Source organism: Triticum urartu, unplaced genomic scaffold, assembly GCF_056163025.1.
Source record: "Triticum urartu cultivar PI428250 unplaced genomic scaffold, HENAU_Tu73 scaffold2, whole genome shotgun sequence".
NCBI classification, from domain to species: domain Eukaryota; kingdom Viridiplantae; phylum Streptophyta; class Magnoliopsida; order Poales; family Poaceae; genus Triticum; species Triticum urartu.
In genome coordinates, this window is record NW_028260368.1 from 2,462,137 (window position 1) to 2,475,435 (window position 13,299).

The 13,299-nt window shown below is 35.8% G+C and overlaps 2 non-coding genes across 2 annotated transcripts; both read left to right on the forward strand.

The window, feature by feature from the left end:
* Positions 1-10,253: 10,253 nt before the first annotated feature.
* Positions 10,254-10,327, forward strand: TRNAP-UGG (transfer RNA proline (anticodon UGG)). The gene has a single exon. It is a non-coding gene; the product is annotated as a tRNA-Pro (tRNA).
* A 139-nt stretch (positions 10,328-10,466) lies between these two features.
* On the forward strand, positions 10,467-10,540 carry TRNAW-CCA (transfer RNA tryptophan (anticodon CCA)). The gene has a single exon. It is a non-coding gene; the product is annotated as a tRNA-Trp (tRNA).
* Positions 10,541-13,299: the final 2,759 nt, after the last annotated feature.

The following is a 13,299-nucleotide window of genomic DNA, read 5'->3' on the forward strand; positions in this document are numbered from 1 at the left end:
CTCCACCCCTTTTTACTTTTCAAAAAAGATTAACTAATCTAAAGAAAAACAAAAAAGGAATTCCATTGAATTGTATTTTTATTGATCAATTAGAATTGACTTCTAGAACGTATAATTGTCTAAAAAGGGCCAATATACATACACTATTGGACCTTTTGAGTAAGACTGAAGAAGATCTTCTGAGAATTGACAGTTTTCGTATGGAAGATAGAAAACATATATGGGACACTCTAGAGAAGCATCTCCCAATTGATTTACTTAAGAATAAACTCTCGTTTTTAAATCCATTGCAATTTTTTTTCTTCTTCTTTTTCGAGTTAGAATAAAAAGAAAACAATTTAGCATCTTTGGTACAATCTATATTTTCGCGAAATGGATCATAATAAAATGGATTTTAGGTATCTAGGGAAGATTCACTTGGAAGTAACTATTTCCTAGATACCTATGGTACTTCACGGTTGAATGAATCAAAAAATATCTAAAAAAGACCTAAAGTTAATGATTTATCAATGGGTAATGTTGCTCCAATACCTAACCAAAGAGCTACTACAGTACCGATTAAAAAAACGGTCGTAGCTACTGGGCGGCGAAATGGATTTTGGAATTTATTGACATTCTCTAGAAAAGGTACTGTCAATAAGCCTGTTGGCACAGAAACCATTAAAAGAACGCCCAATAACTTATTGGGTACCGTACGGAGTATTTGAAACACGGGAAAGAAGTACCACTCGGGTAATATTTCCAGAGGAGTTGCAAACGGATCTGCCGGTTCACCAATCATTGATGGCTCGAGAACCGCTAAACCTACATTACATGCAATAGTACCTAGAATTACTACTGGAAAAATATATAAAAGATCGTTGGGCCATGCGGGTTCCCCGTAATAATTATGTCCCATCCCTTTAGCTAATTTAGCTCTTAATACAGGATCATTTAAGTCTGGTTTCTTTGTTATTGGGATAGGTGAACTCTTTAGGATCCATCCCCCAAAGGAACCGGACATGAGAATTTATCATCATCCGGCTCGAGCAAGAGTGAAAGAAATAAGACCGCGGAAGATCCTTAATAGAATTAAGGTTTATAATGACTCAATGACTCTAGGCAAGAAAAGCTTTATCAGATTCTCTTTTCCGAAGTTGCACCTACAACTACTCATTGAAAATAATCCTATTCTTATGGGTAAATGCTCAATATCCAAGTGGGCTTACAAATTTGATCATGATCAATTGCTTTGTGGATTGTCTCATGTCTCTTGATTAGTTGGTATTTATCCCCTCAATATCGCAAGTTTCTTACCTCCAAACAAAATATTTACTTGTTACTAATAAAAAATCAAAAAGTTTAGCCTACATTCTTCCTTAGATCCCTTCTTTTACTCCGATAGTATTGCGGATCACAATCGATGCAAAGAAAATGAATGCATTTCCATACTATAATAAAAAGGTAAGTGTAATAAATAGAGAACTGGATCATGTCACATGACTTATTCCATTTCTACTCTATGGGATCTTACGGAGCCTGTTCATGGATGACATGGTTGCGGTATGATCATAGAAGATATTCTCCTCAAGTGAACCAGCCTATCCTTCCTAGGTAGGGGACTTACATGTTGATTGGATGCGGAGACACCTTTGGTTGTGAATTCTAATGTGGCAGATCCAATTCTTTATCTGCATGGCCAAATCAATAATTCAAGTCACACACTCCCATAATCCGCCTTTTTTCTTTCGTAAAATTAACTTCAACTATTTGTATTGTATAAAAATACTTTGGAGTTGAAGAGAAGTATCCAAATGACATGTGTTATTTTACAATAACCCATGCTTGTAGCAATGAAATACCAAAACCTACCCGATATGATATATGATAATTATAATTCTCTATGATATGCCTTCCCTATAAAGGACCCGAAATACCTTGCTTACGTATCATTGGAAAGTGCATTAACATAAATACGGCAGTAAGCAGAGGCAGTACAAAGGTATGTAAACTATAAAAACGAGTCAAAGTGGATTGGCCCACACTAGCACTTCCGCGTAATAACTCCACTAAAGGCGATCCTATTACCGGAATGGCGTCAGGTACACCTGTCACAATTTTGACTGCCCAATAGCCAATTTGATCCCAAGGCAAAGAATAACCAGTTACACCAAATGATGCAGTCAAAACAGCCAAAACCACACCTGTGACCCAAGTTAATTCGCGGGGTTTTTTAAATCCCCCTGTGAGATACACACGAAATACATGCAGGATCATCATTAAAACCATCATACTTGCTGACCATCGATGAACTGATCGGATTAACCAACCAAAGTTGGCCTCGGTCATTATGTATTGAACCGAGGAAAAAGCCTCTGTAACGGTTGGTCGGTAGTAAAAAGTCATAGCAAAACCGGTAGCGACTTGTACTAGAAAACAAGTAAGTGTAATTCCCCCTAAACAATAAAATATGTTGACATGGGGAGGAACATATTTACTAGTTATATCATCTGCAATTGCCTGAATCTCAAGACGTTCCTCAAACCAATCATATACTTTATTGAGATAGGTAACTAACCCGAGTCCCCCTCTAAGAGCCGTATATGAAAATTTCATCTCGTACGGCTCAAGCAGAAACACAAAAATTTTCAACGAATATTAGAAAAAAGGTTCAAAACTTCATCAGCCACTGAATTGGGTCGATTTGCCTTGAAGATATCAAATAAGAAAAATCCGGAATATCTTCTTTGTGATGATAATGCCAAAAAATCTCAAGTTGGCGCGTCTTTCTTTCTTCCTTTCCCTTATGTTGGTCATTAGAGGCTTCTTGACTTTTCTCTTCCCTATAAAGGATTTGTTTTTTTATGCGTAATATAGAAATTATCTTGTTGAGATCCTATGAATCAGTTCAATTAAAACCTTAGATTCATACTAGAGCCACGATGATTTAGTCTCAAGCTAAACAAAAGGCAAGGGTTCTTCGAATAAGAACCGCTTGATAATCATTTATTGAATCAGTGTAATGACTCGACAAAATCGAGAGAAAAAAAGTTGTCTTTTGGGCAAACAAAATTGGAAGGAAGAAAATTTCTTTTTTATTTTTATTTAAGAACTACTTGAATTTTTCAGTCTGGTTGCGAGGTCTTAATAGTGAGTATGAATCATAGTTCCATTTTTTTTTGATCCACTCTATCTATTTCGTGTTCCAGATACTAGAATAAATAATATCTGACGAATTAGAATCATCTTGATAGAGATAACAGGCCCTTTCTATGTATTATCAATAGGATCAATTCTAACAAGTCACACACTCATATTCCAGAGATACCGAAACAAAAAAATTCCGCGGTCGAACTACCATAATATCTAGAAATGTAGATCTTAAACTAGAAAGGCTTTTTTGGATGGAAAAACTCTGACTTCCTAGTTTTAGTTAGTAGAAACCTAATTGGTTAAAATTCCGTCCAGTAAAACGGAAGAATTATAAATTTCTAAAATGATAGATAGGAATATAGCGAATAAAGCCATTGCGATCCCCATAAAAGGAGTAGTCCCCCAACCCGGGGCGACTTTCCCATATTCCGAATTCAAGGGTTTCAGTAAACTACCTGCACCAGTTCGTTTTGGCCTAGGTTTAGAACTATCTTCAACGGTTTGTGTAGCCATAAATTCTATTTAATCATTGGTGTTGACTTTGTATACTATTCCGTTGTAGTTGTAAATACACGATCTTTTCGTAGATCCATTGTAATCTTGAAATTCTATAAAAATGGAAACAGCAACTTTAGTCGCCATCTCCATATCTGGTTTACTTGTAAGCTTTACTGGGTATGCCTTATATACCGCGTTTGGGCAACCCTCTCAACAATTAAGAGATCCATTCGAAGAACACGGAGACTAATTTAAGTAAGAAGTCTCCCAGATAGGGGGACTTCTTACTTAAATGAAATTATTTTATTCTTTTAGTTGGAGTTGGTGGAACCTTAGGTGGTTCTCGGAAGAAGATAGCGAAAAAAATTATCCCTAAAGTCGAAACTAAAAGGAACGTATAAACCAATGCTTCCATAGATTCGATCCTGGTTTATTTACAATTATAACTTCCACACCTATTCATTTGTCATTTGGGATAATTTCCCATATAAAGAAAGAAAAAGAGTCAAAGAAAGGATGGGAGATGTTTCCCATGTCAAATCAAAAAAGAGAGGTGAAAGATACTATAACAATGTGTATCAAACTGCCTGTTTCCTTGTAGTTGGATCTCCCACTTTTTGGAATGTTCCAAATTCCACTTGAGCATCCAAATCTGGATCAATACCAGCAAAAACATCTCGGAACAATGTTCTAGCGCCATGCCAAATGTGTCCGAAAAAGAAGAGCAAAGCAAAGGTAGCATGACCAAAAGTGAACCAACCCCTTGGACTGCTGCGAAAAACACCATCAGATTTCAAAGTAGCCCGGTCTAATTCAAAAATTTCCCCTAATTGAGAACGCCTCGCATATTTTTTTACAGTAGCAGGATCAGAATAACTTACTCCATTAAGTTCGCCACCATAGAACTCCACCGTTACACCTACTTGTTCAACACTATATTTGGATTCTGCTCTTCTAAAAGGAACGTCTGCTCTAACAATTCCCTCCTCATCTACCAAAACAACCGGAAATGTTTCAAAAAAAGTAGGCATACGGCGTACAAAAAGCTCACGTCCTTCTTTATCTCTAAAGACGGGATGTCCTAACCATCCAACAGCTATTCCATCCCCATTGTCCATTGAGCCTGCTCTGAATAATCCCCCTTTTGCCGGATTATTACCAATATAATCATAAAAGGCTAATTTTTCGGGAATTTTAGACCAAGCTTCTGATAAACTAAGATTTTCGGCTAAACCATTGCTAACTCTTCGATATATTTCTTGCTGAAAGTATCCCTGATCCCACTGATAACGAGTAGGCCCAAATAATTCGATTGGGGTCGTTGCTGACCCATACCACATAGTTCCAGCAACTACGAAAGCTGCAAAAAAAACAGCAGCGATACTACTGGAAAGTACAGTTTCAATATTGCCCATACGTAATCCTTTATATAGACGTTGAGGCGGACGGACACTAAGATGGAATAAGCCCGCTAATATACCCAATGTACCCGCAGCAATATGATGAGAAGCTATTCCCCCCGGAACAAAAGGATCAAAACCTTCTGCACCCCACGCTGGATTTACAGCTTGTACTTTTCCAGTTAGTCCATAAGGATCGGATACCCATATCCCAGGACCATACAAACCCGTTACATGAAATGCCCCAAAGCCAAAGCAAGCCACCCCTGCAAGAAATAAATGAATTCCAAAGATCTTGGGCAAATCCAAAGAGGGTTTTCCCGTCCGCTCATCAGAGAATATTTCTAGGTCCCAATATACCCAATGCCAGATCGCTGCCAAGAAACACAAGCCAGAAAACACAATATGCGTACCTGCCACACCTTCATAACTCCAAATACCCGGATTTGTTACAGTTCCTCCTGAAATACTCCAACCACCCCACGAATCCGTTATTCCTAAACGAGTCATGAAGGGAATTACGAACATACCTTGTCTCCACATTGGATCCAGAACAGGATCAGAGGGATCAAAAACTGCTAATTCGTATAAAGCCATTGAGCCAGCCCAACCAGAAACTAGAGCTGTGTGCATTATATGCACCGCAAGCAATCGACCCGGATCATTCAATACGACAGTATGAACACGATACCAAGGCAAACCCATGGAAATACCCCTTTAGCAAAGAAAAATAGACACGATGTCGCTTTATTTTATCGCATTGAAAAAGACTATCCATATCCTATGTACCTAACCCTTCTAGGGGATTCTGTGTCAGAAAGCGCGAATATTTATTTCATTCCATTAAAAATAAGAAGCCAATTCTGTTCATAAGAAGAAAGAGAAGCAGATCTATTCTATACTCGATAAGTGCCAATATGCAATGGGTAACTTGGCCAATTTGGAAAAAACGAAGAATAGATCGCTACCCCTCTTTGTTTAGCATTCAAATCACCCATTCCCTTTTCTTTATTCAATCTGTCTTACATTCCTTATATGTATAACCTTTCAATCTACGTATTAATAGAATCTATAATATTCATATAGAATAAGAATAAAAATTAAGACAATAAACTGCGGATTCTTTCTTTCTGTTCCATTCTTACGTTTCCATATTAAAGTGTGGTTTTCTTACTTAAATTTAATAATATTAATCTAATATGCCCATTGGTGTTCCAAAAGTACCTTACCGGATTCCTGGAGATGAAGAAGCGACTTGGGTTGACTTATACAATGTTATGTATCGAGAAAGGACACTTTTTTTAGGTCAAGAGATTCGTTGCGAGATCACGAATCATATTACAGGTCTCATGGTATATCTGAGTATAGAAGATGGAATTAGTGATATTTTTTTGTTTATAAACTCCCCAGGCGGGTGGCTAATCTCAGGAATGGCTATTTTTGATACGATGCAAACGGTGACACCAGATATATATACAATATGCCTCGGAATAGCCGCCTCCATGGCGTCCTTCATTCTGCTTGGAGGAGAACCCACCAAGCGTATAGCATTCCCTCACGCGAGGATTATGCTTCACCAACCTGCTAGTGCTTATTATCGGGCAAGGACACCAGAATTTTTACTAGAAGTAGAAGAGTTACACAAAGTTCGCGAAATGATCACAAGGGTTTATGCAGTAAGAACAGGCAAGCCTTTTTGGGTTGTATCCGAAGACATGGAAAGGGATGTTTTTATGTCAGCAGACGAAGCCAAAGCTTATGGACTTGTCGATATTGTAGGGGATGAAATGATTGACAAGCACTGCGATACTGATCCAGTGTGGTTTCCAGAAATGTTTAAGGATTGGTAGTGTCCGGATTTCTTGTAAAGTTATTTCACAGCTAAATTCGTGTTTTCCTCGATTTAATAGAAAATAGAAAGACTTCATGATGAGCAATCATCAGGTTAAGATGGATCTAAACCAATCCATTTTTTTCTATATACATACAACATGCCGACGGTTAAACAACTTATTAGAAACGCAAGACAGCCAATACGAAATGCTCGAAAAACGGCCGCGCTTAAAGGATGCCCTCAGCGTCGAGGAACATGTGCTAGGGTGTATGTGCGACTCGTTCAGATCATGACTTCAAACAAATATAAAAAAAATTGAAGTATCCATGATTAGTACCAATGAATAGGATATAGCTTCTCTATCCTAGATTTCTATGGTATATGGAATTTATGGTTTCCTTTGGTGCAAATCCAATTATCTAAATTGGAAATAAGAAGCAATTCTCCCATTGGTAGCAAATGGTTATCCATTAAGCGGAGGAAATAGTAATAAAAAGAAAAAGGCTTATGCTCCTTTATCTTAAAAGAACGGACTAACAGGGTCAGCTACTTAGCCAACTTTCATAATTAAATACCGTCACTGTATGGATAACTCTTATTGTGAAAAGAGCTATTTACTCTATAATGGATAGGTAGAGCCAAAGAATGTGGACTATACAAGTTCGCAATACCTTTTGATGAAAGAAAGGGCTCCGGTGTATAGAGAGGGCCTCACCGTTTAAAAGGGAACCATAGAAACGATGGAACCCACTATTTTTTTTAGTATTATTAGAATGAATTTGTTATTTCGTATAGAAATAACTGAACGGAGTGGAATAAAAAATCGTGGTTGGGAAGGTTACTATAGCAAAAGCCATTGGAATTAATATTTTATATATCGGAATAATTAGTTTTGTTATTAATGAGAAAAAGGGTGGCTAAAAGAAGAGAAATCATTAGTTATTCATTAAGGTTAATTTGATTCAATGACCAGAGTTCCGCGAGGATATATAGCCCGGAGACGACGAACAAAAATGCGTTCATTTGCCTCAAACTTTAGAGGGGCTCATTTAAGACTTAATCGAATGATTACCCAACAGGTAAAAAGAGCTTTTGTTTCCTCTCATCGAGATAGAGGTAGGCAAAAGAGGGATTTTCGTCGTTTGTGGATCACTCGGATAAACGCAGCAACGCGGGTATATAAAGTATTCGATAGTTATAGTAAATTAATACACAACCTGTACAAGAAGAAATTGATTCTTAATCGTAAAATGCTTGCACAAGTAGCTGTATCAAATCCAAATAATCTTTACACGATTTCCAATAAAATAAAGATCATCAATTAAAGGTATAAATAAAGTAATATACTGGAATAATAAAAGATGAATTCCCGGAGAGGGAACTCCGGGAAGATACAATAAATTAAGATTAAGTGGTAGGAATCAACGAGCTGGATTACTTTCTTTATAATATATATAGGTCTGGCCCTTTCGAATTCGAATAAAACATCAACAATCGGAACTTAAGTTCCGGTTGTTGTTTCTTAAATTTTGGTTGTTGTTTCTTAAGTTTCGATTGGAATTGTACTTTTGCGTTAATTGAGGAATATGTCTATTTTTTCTGGGTCTAGAACCTGTAATTATTGAAATTGACTGGGCTTGAAATTGCTTTTCGTTCTCATAGTTACGAAACGGTAAGAAAGATAAAATACGAGCCTGTTTTATAGCAAGAGTAATTAATCGTTGTTGTTTCAAGGTTAATCTATTTATTCGTCTCGATAATATTTTTCCTTGTTCACTAATAAATCTATTAATTAAACTCATGTTTCTATAATCAATTCGATCTCCCGGGCCAATCCGGGGACGCCTACGAAAAGGTTGTTTAGATTTACGAAAAGGTTGCTTGAATTTACGAAAAGTTTGCTTGGATTTACGAAAGGGTTGCTTGGATTTATTAAAAGTTTGCTTGGATTTACTAAAGGGTTGCTTAGATTTAAGAAAAGGTTGTTTAGATGTATACATGATTTATTCCTTATTTAAAATTTGAAAATTTGAAAATTCACTTCTTTATTTTATTAATTTAGGATCCAGAAGAAGTAGTTTTTCTTTGATCCATATCTTATTTGATTCATATTATAGTATATGAATACCCTCTATACATATGAAATAATATCTACCGGAAATCAGATGAGTTGATTTGTATTTTGTATTCTATACTATGTTTTCTTTATATATTAAATATGAAGTTCTTACTCTTTCTGTTGTTTGGAAAGATCAAACACACGATGTTCCTATTTCTTTATTTCGTGATGAGTCGTATGCTTGCGACAATAACGACAAAATTTTTTGAATTCTAATTGTCCGGGTGTATTGTGGCGATTCTTTTGAGTACTATATCTAGAAATCCCCGTCGATTCCTCATTGGCACCTTTTCGAACACAACTGATGCATTCCAAAATAACTCTGATTCTAACATCTTTTCCCTTGGCCATGAACCTCCTTTTCTTTTTGGATTGACTTAACTTAATTCTTCTACTTATTCTTTTATTCTTCTATTTTGAATCCGAAGAAGAAGAATAAAATTCATTAGAATAATTTTTTTTTATTCTTTAATTAAGTAATAAAAAATAGAGAAATAATTAAAGAATACAATCCTTGTCGAATTAGCAAAGATTTTGGTTCGAAATCCTTTCATTTAATTAGCCAGCCCCGCCTTTTCTATGCTCTGATTTCTGAGGCCTTATTTAGCTTGGGTACCCCTTTAAATTGAATTTCTATTTTCAAAAATGGGGTTTACCAAATTTTTAATGACTCTGAGGTTCAACCCAATCCATCTTTTCTTTCTTTTTCCTTCCGATACTAAAAAAAGATTGAAAAGGATCAAATTTTGTCATATCACGAAGAAATCTATCCCTCCCATAGCAATAACTAGAATTAAAAAAAAGGGAATGACAAAGCATCTGGGAATAAACGATTAATTTCTATCAATAAACCTGCTAAAGCACCAAACCATAGAGTACTTAGCACGGGTGCTACAGAGAGATATGTTTTTATATCCCGCATTGAAAATCCTCCTTCCTTGTTGGAATACATATATGATCATAAACTCTTGCCCAAGATTGTTATGCTATATATAAAATGAACCATATCGACGAAATTTTCCTATCCCTAAAAAAGAAAAAGATGACCCCTTCTTCCTATATATTACCAAGGAAAAGTAATCCTTCTTTTATAGGCGAAATTATATTGGATTTTATATGTATATAATTCCTTAATTATATGAGACCAAAAAGAAGAAATGACACGAGGGTTCTATATATAGATAGAGAAAGAAAGAAGAAGAAAATTATGATGTGGAAAAGAAGACAGGAATTGTGTACAATGGCATTGTACAACAATTTAATTTGGAAAAGGGATGTAGCGCAGCTTGGTAGCGCGTTTGTTTTGGGTACAAAATGTCACAGGTTCAAATCCTGTCATCCCTACCTATTACTTCTTTCTTCTTTATAGGCAGTAGCGACGAGATCAATTAAAGTAAAGTGGGTATAACTTGAATTTGTGGAGACTATACGTACGTGAGATACATTAGGAATAGAAAAAGATTTTCTTTTTGAATGAATGAAAGCGCTCTTAGTTCAGTTCGGTAGAACGCGGGTCTCCAAAACCCGATGTCGTAGGTTCAAATCCTACAGAGCGTGATTCCATCTATTTTATGTCGAAGCAGAGTAAAATAACTTAACAAAATTGAATTGTAACTCCAATTTCAATTTGACCTCCTCTCTGGTCTGGAGGAGGTCAATCAAAAAAAAAAAATGACTCAATCAAAGATCCAACTGATCCCCACGCCTGTATTGCAAATACGCAGTCACGAATAATCCCGCTAAAGTAATAGGAATTAGGCCTAAGACGATTCCAAATAGAAAAACTTCAATCATTTCGATTTGTTCGAGGGGATAAAAAAAGAGGTACGATCTATCCCTAAATAGTACTCTAAATTATCCACGAATCTCAATGACCAAGAAAAGAATTCCTAATTAGTCTGGAAAAGAGTCGTAGAATGCCAGGAATCCCAAAGAAAGATTTTTCTTTTCTGAATTATAATTATTCAGTCAATTCAAATAAGGCGTATCTTGTTCAAGCCAATAAATAGAGCTGGGGTTATAGTTAAAGCAGCCAGTAGAAAACCAAAATAACTAGTTAAAGTAAGCATGAAAGAGTTAAATTCCATTTATTTTTTTTTACTACACTACATATGTTGGTAAAGCATTTACCTAAGTTATGGAAAATTCATAATTCATCAGTTATTTTAGATAATACTAAAAAACAAGATAGAGTAAGATACAGAAGTGTAAAAGAAAGTGGATTCATCAGATGATACATGAGTCCCTAATTCCGAATCAAGAGATTTGTTGTGGAATTTGTCAATTGAGTAAAGTAATAATATTAAGAACTAGATCATCTAACCCCATTGAATGAAAAAAAGAAATTCAATTTTCAGGGAAATTTTTGAATAAGAGATAAATAAACAATTGAATTTGAAAAAAAAAACTTCTTTCTATTTTGGATAATTTCTTTTTCAATAGGACCCTCTTTTTGGAGTGAACGATCGAATATTCCCCTATTCCTTCTTATTTTAACTGATTGTATTCCATATGGAATAAGAGGAGAACAAAAGCATTCCACGACCTGCCAAGGGGCTGTTAAAAAAAAAAAAAAAAGAAAGCTCTTCCTTGAATTTACTTTATTTTTATTCCTTTTTCGAACTCCAACCAAAGTAGATTCGAAGACGAGTCACTTCAATTATCCTTTTAAGTTCTATTCTATCTTCTGTCTTTCCCTATTTCATCTCGTAAAGTTCCGCGCTCGCAGTTTGGTCAAGAAAGTTAGACCTAATCCAACAAACAATACAAGGATGAATTACGAATTATGAAAGGATAGATTTCACATATACTTGTCCTTGTATTGTGTCAGTATGAGAATATCCTTCCTAAATTATTTATCCAAACCTATTGATCATTAACTTAGATTTTCCCAAGATTTTGGCTGCTATTCCGAATTACTCTATTATTCCGAAGCCAATGAAAAGTAAGTAGAACCTACAAAAATGGGGTTTTCTATTGATGCCTTGAATAACATATAGCTTACCTATAGACAAAAAAAAAATAAAAAAGTAATTATGTTTCGGAACCAGGCAAAACCAGATTGCTGTGCCATAGGAAGGATAGCTATACTAATTCGGTATACTCAAAATACACCTTTGGTACAAAATTGACAATCTCACAAGGATGAAATATCAGTAATTTTCTATTTACTGGTCGATCCCATCTTTTACGGAATCAATTCCTTTTTTGAATGTACAAAAATTTTGGGAGTTCAGCATGTCTGGAAGCACGGGAGAACGTTCTTTTGCTGATATTATTACCAGTATTCGATACTGGGTTATTCATAGCATTACTATACCTTCCCTATTCATTGCGGGTTGGTTATTTGTCAGTACGGGTTTAGCTTATGACGTGTTTGGAAGTCCTAGGCCAAACGAGTATTTCACGGAAAGCCGACAAGGAATTCCGTTAATAACCGACCGTTTTGATTCTTTAGAACAACTCGATGAATTTAGTAGATCCTTTTAGGAGGCCCTCAATGACCATAGATCGAACCTATCCTATTTTTACAGTGCGATGGCTGGCTATTCACGGACTAGCTGTACCTACTGTTTTTTTCTTGGGATCAATATCAGCAATGCAGTTCATCCAACGATAAAACAAATTCCAACTATAGAACTATGACACAATCAAACCCGAATGAACAAAATGTTGAATTGAATCGTACCAGTCTATACTGGGGTTTATTACTCATTTTTGTACTTGCTGTTTTATTTTCCAATTACTTCTTCAATTGAGAGAAAGAAAGAGACTAATAAGAATTCTCTTATCCCATTTGGAAGGATACCATCCTTATAACTACCCATGACTGTTTTTGTCTCTAGCATGACCAATTGATAAAATGTGGAGGAAAGTAGGGGAAATGGCCGATACTACTGGAAGAATTCCTCTTTGGCTGATAGGTACTGTAGCTGGTATTGCTGTGATTGGTTTAGTAGGTGTTTTCTTTTATGGTTCATATTCTGGATTGGGTTCATCTCTATAGTAATCGGAGGGACCAGATTGTAAACATGAAAAAGTAGGAGCTTAGCGGGTCCTTACCCCCCTTTATCTGATTAGAGCGGAAAGGACCCGCGGAATTTTTATTTTACTCTTATAACGCGAATTGAATCTATTCGATTCACTCTTATGAAGCAACAAGAAAAAGAGATCACTCGAGGATCCAATATCTTATTCCACGAAGGAAGTATCCTGAAAATCCTTGATTTAGTTTCGAGTAATAAACTAATAAAACCTTAATCAAAACTATTCAACTAGCCTAAAAATAAAAAAACCTTCAATGGAAGAGTTTACTT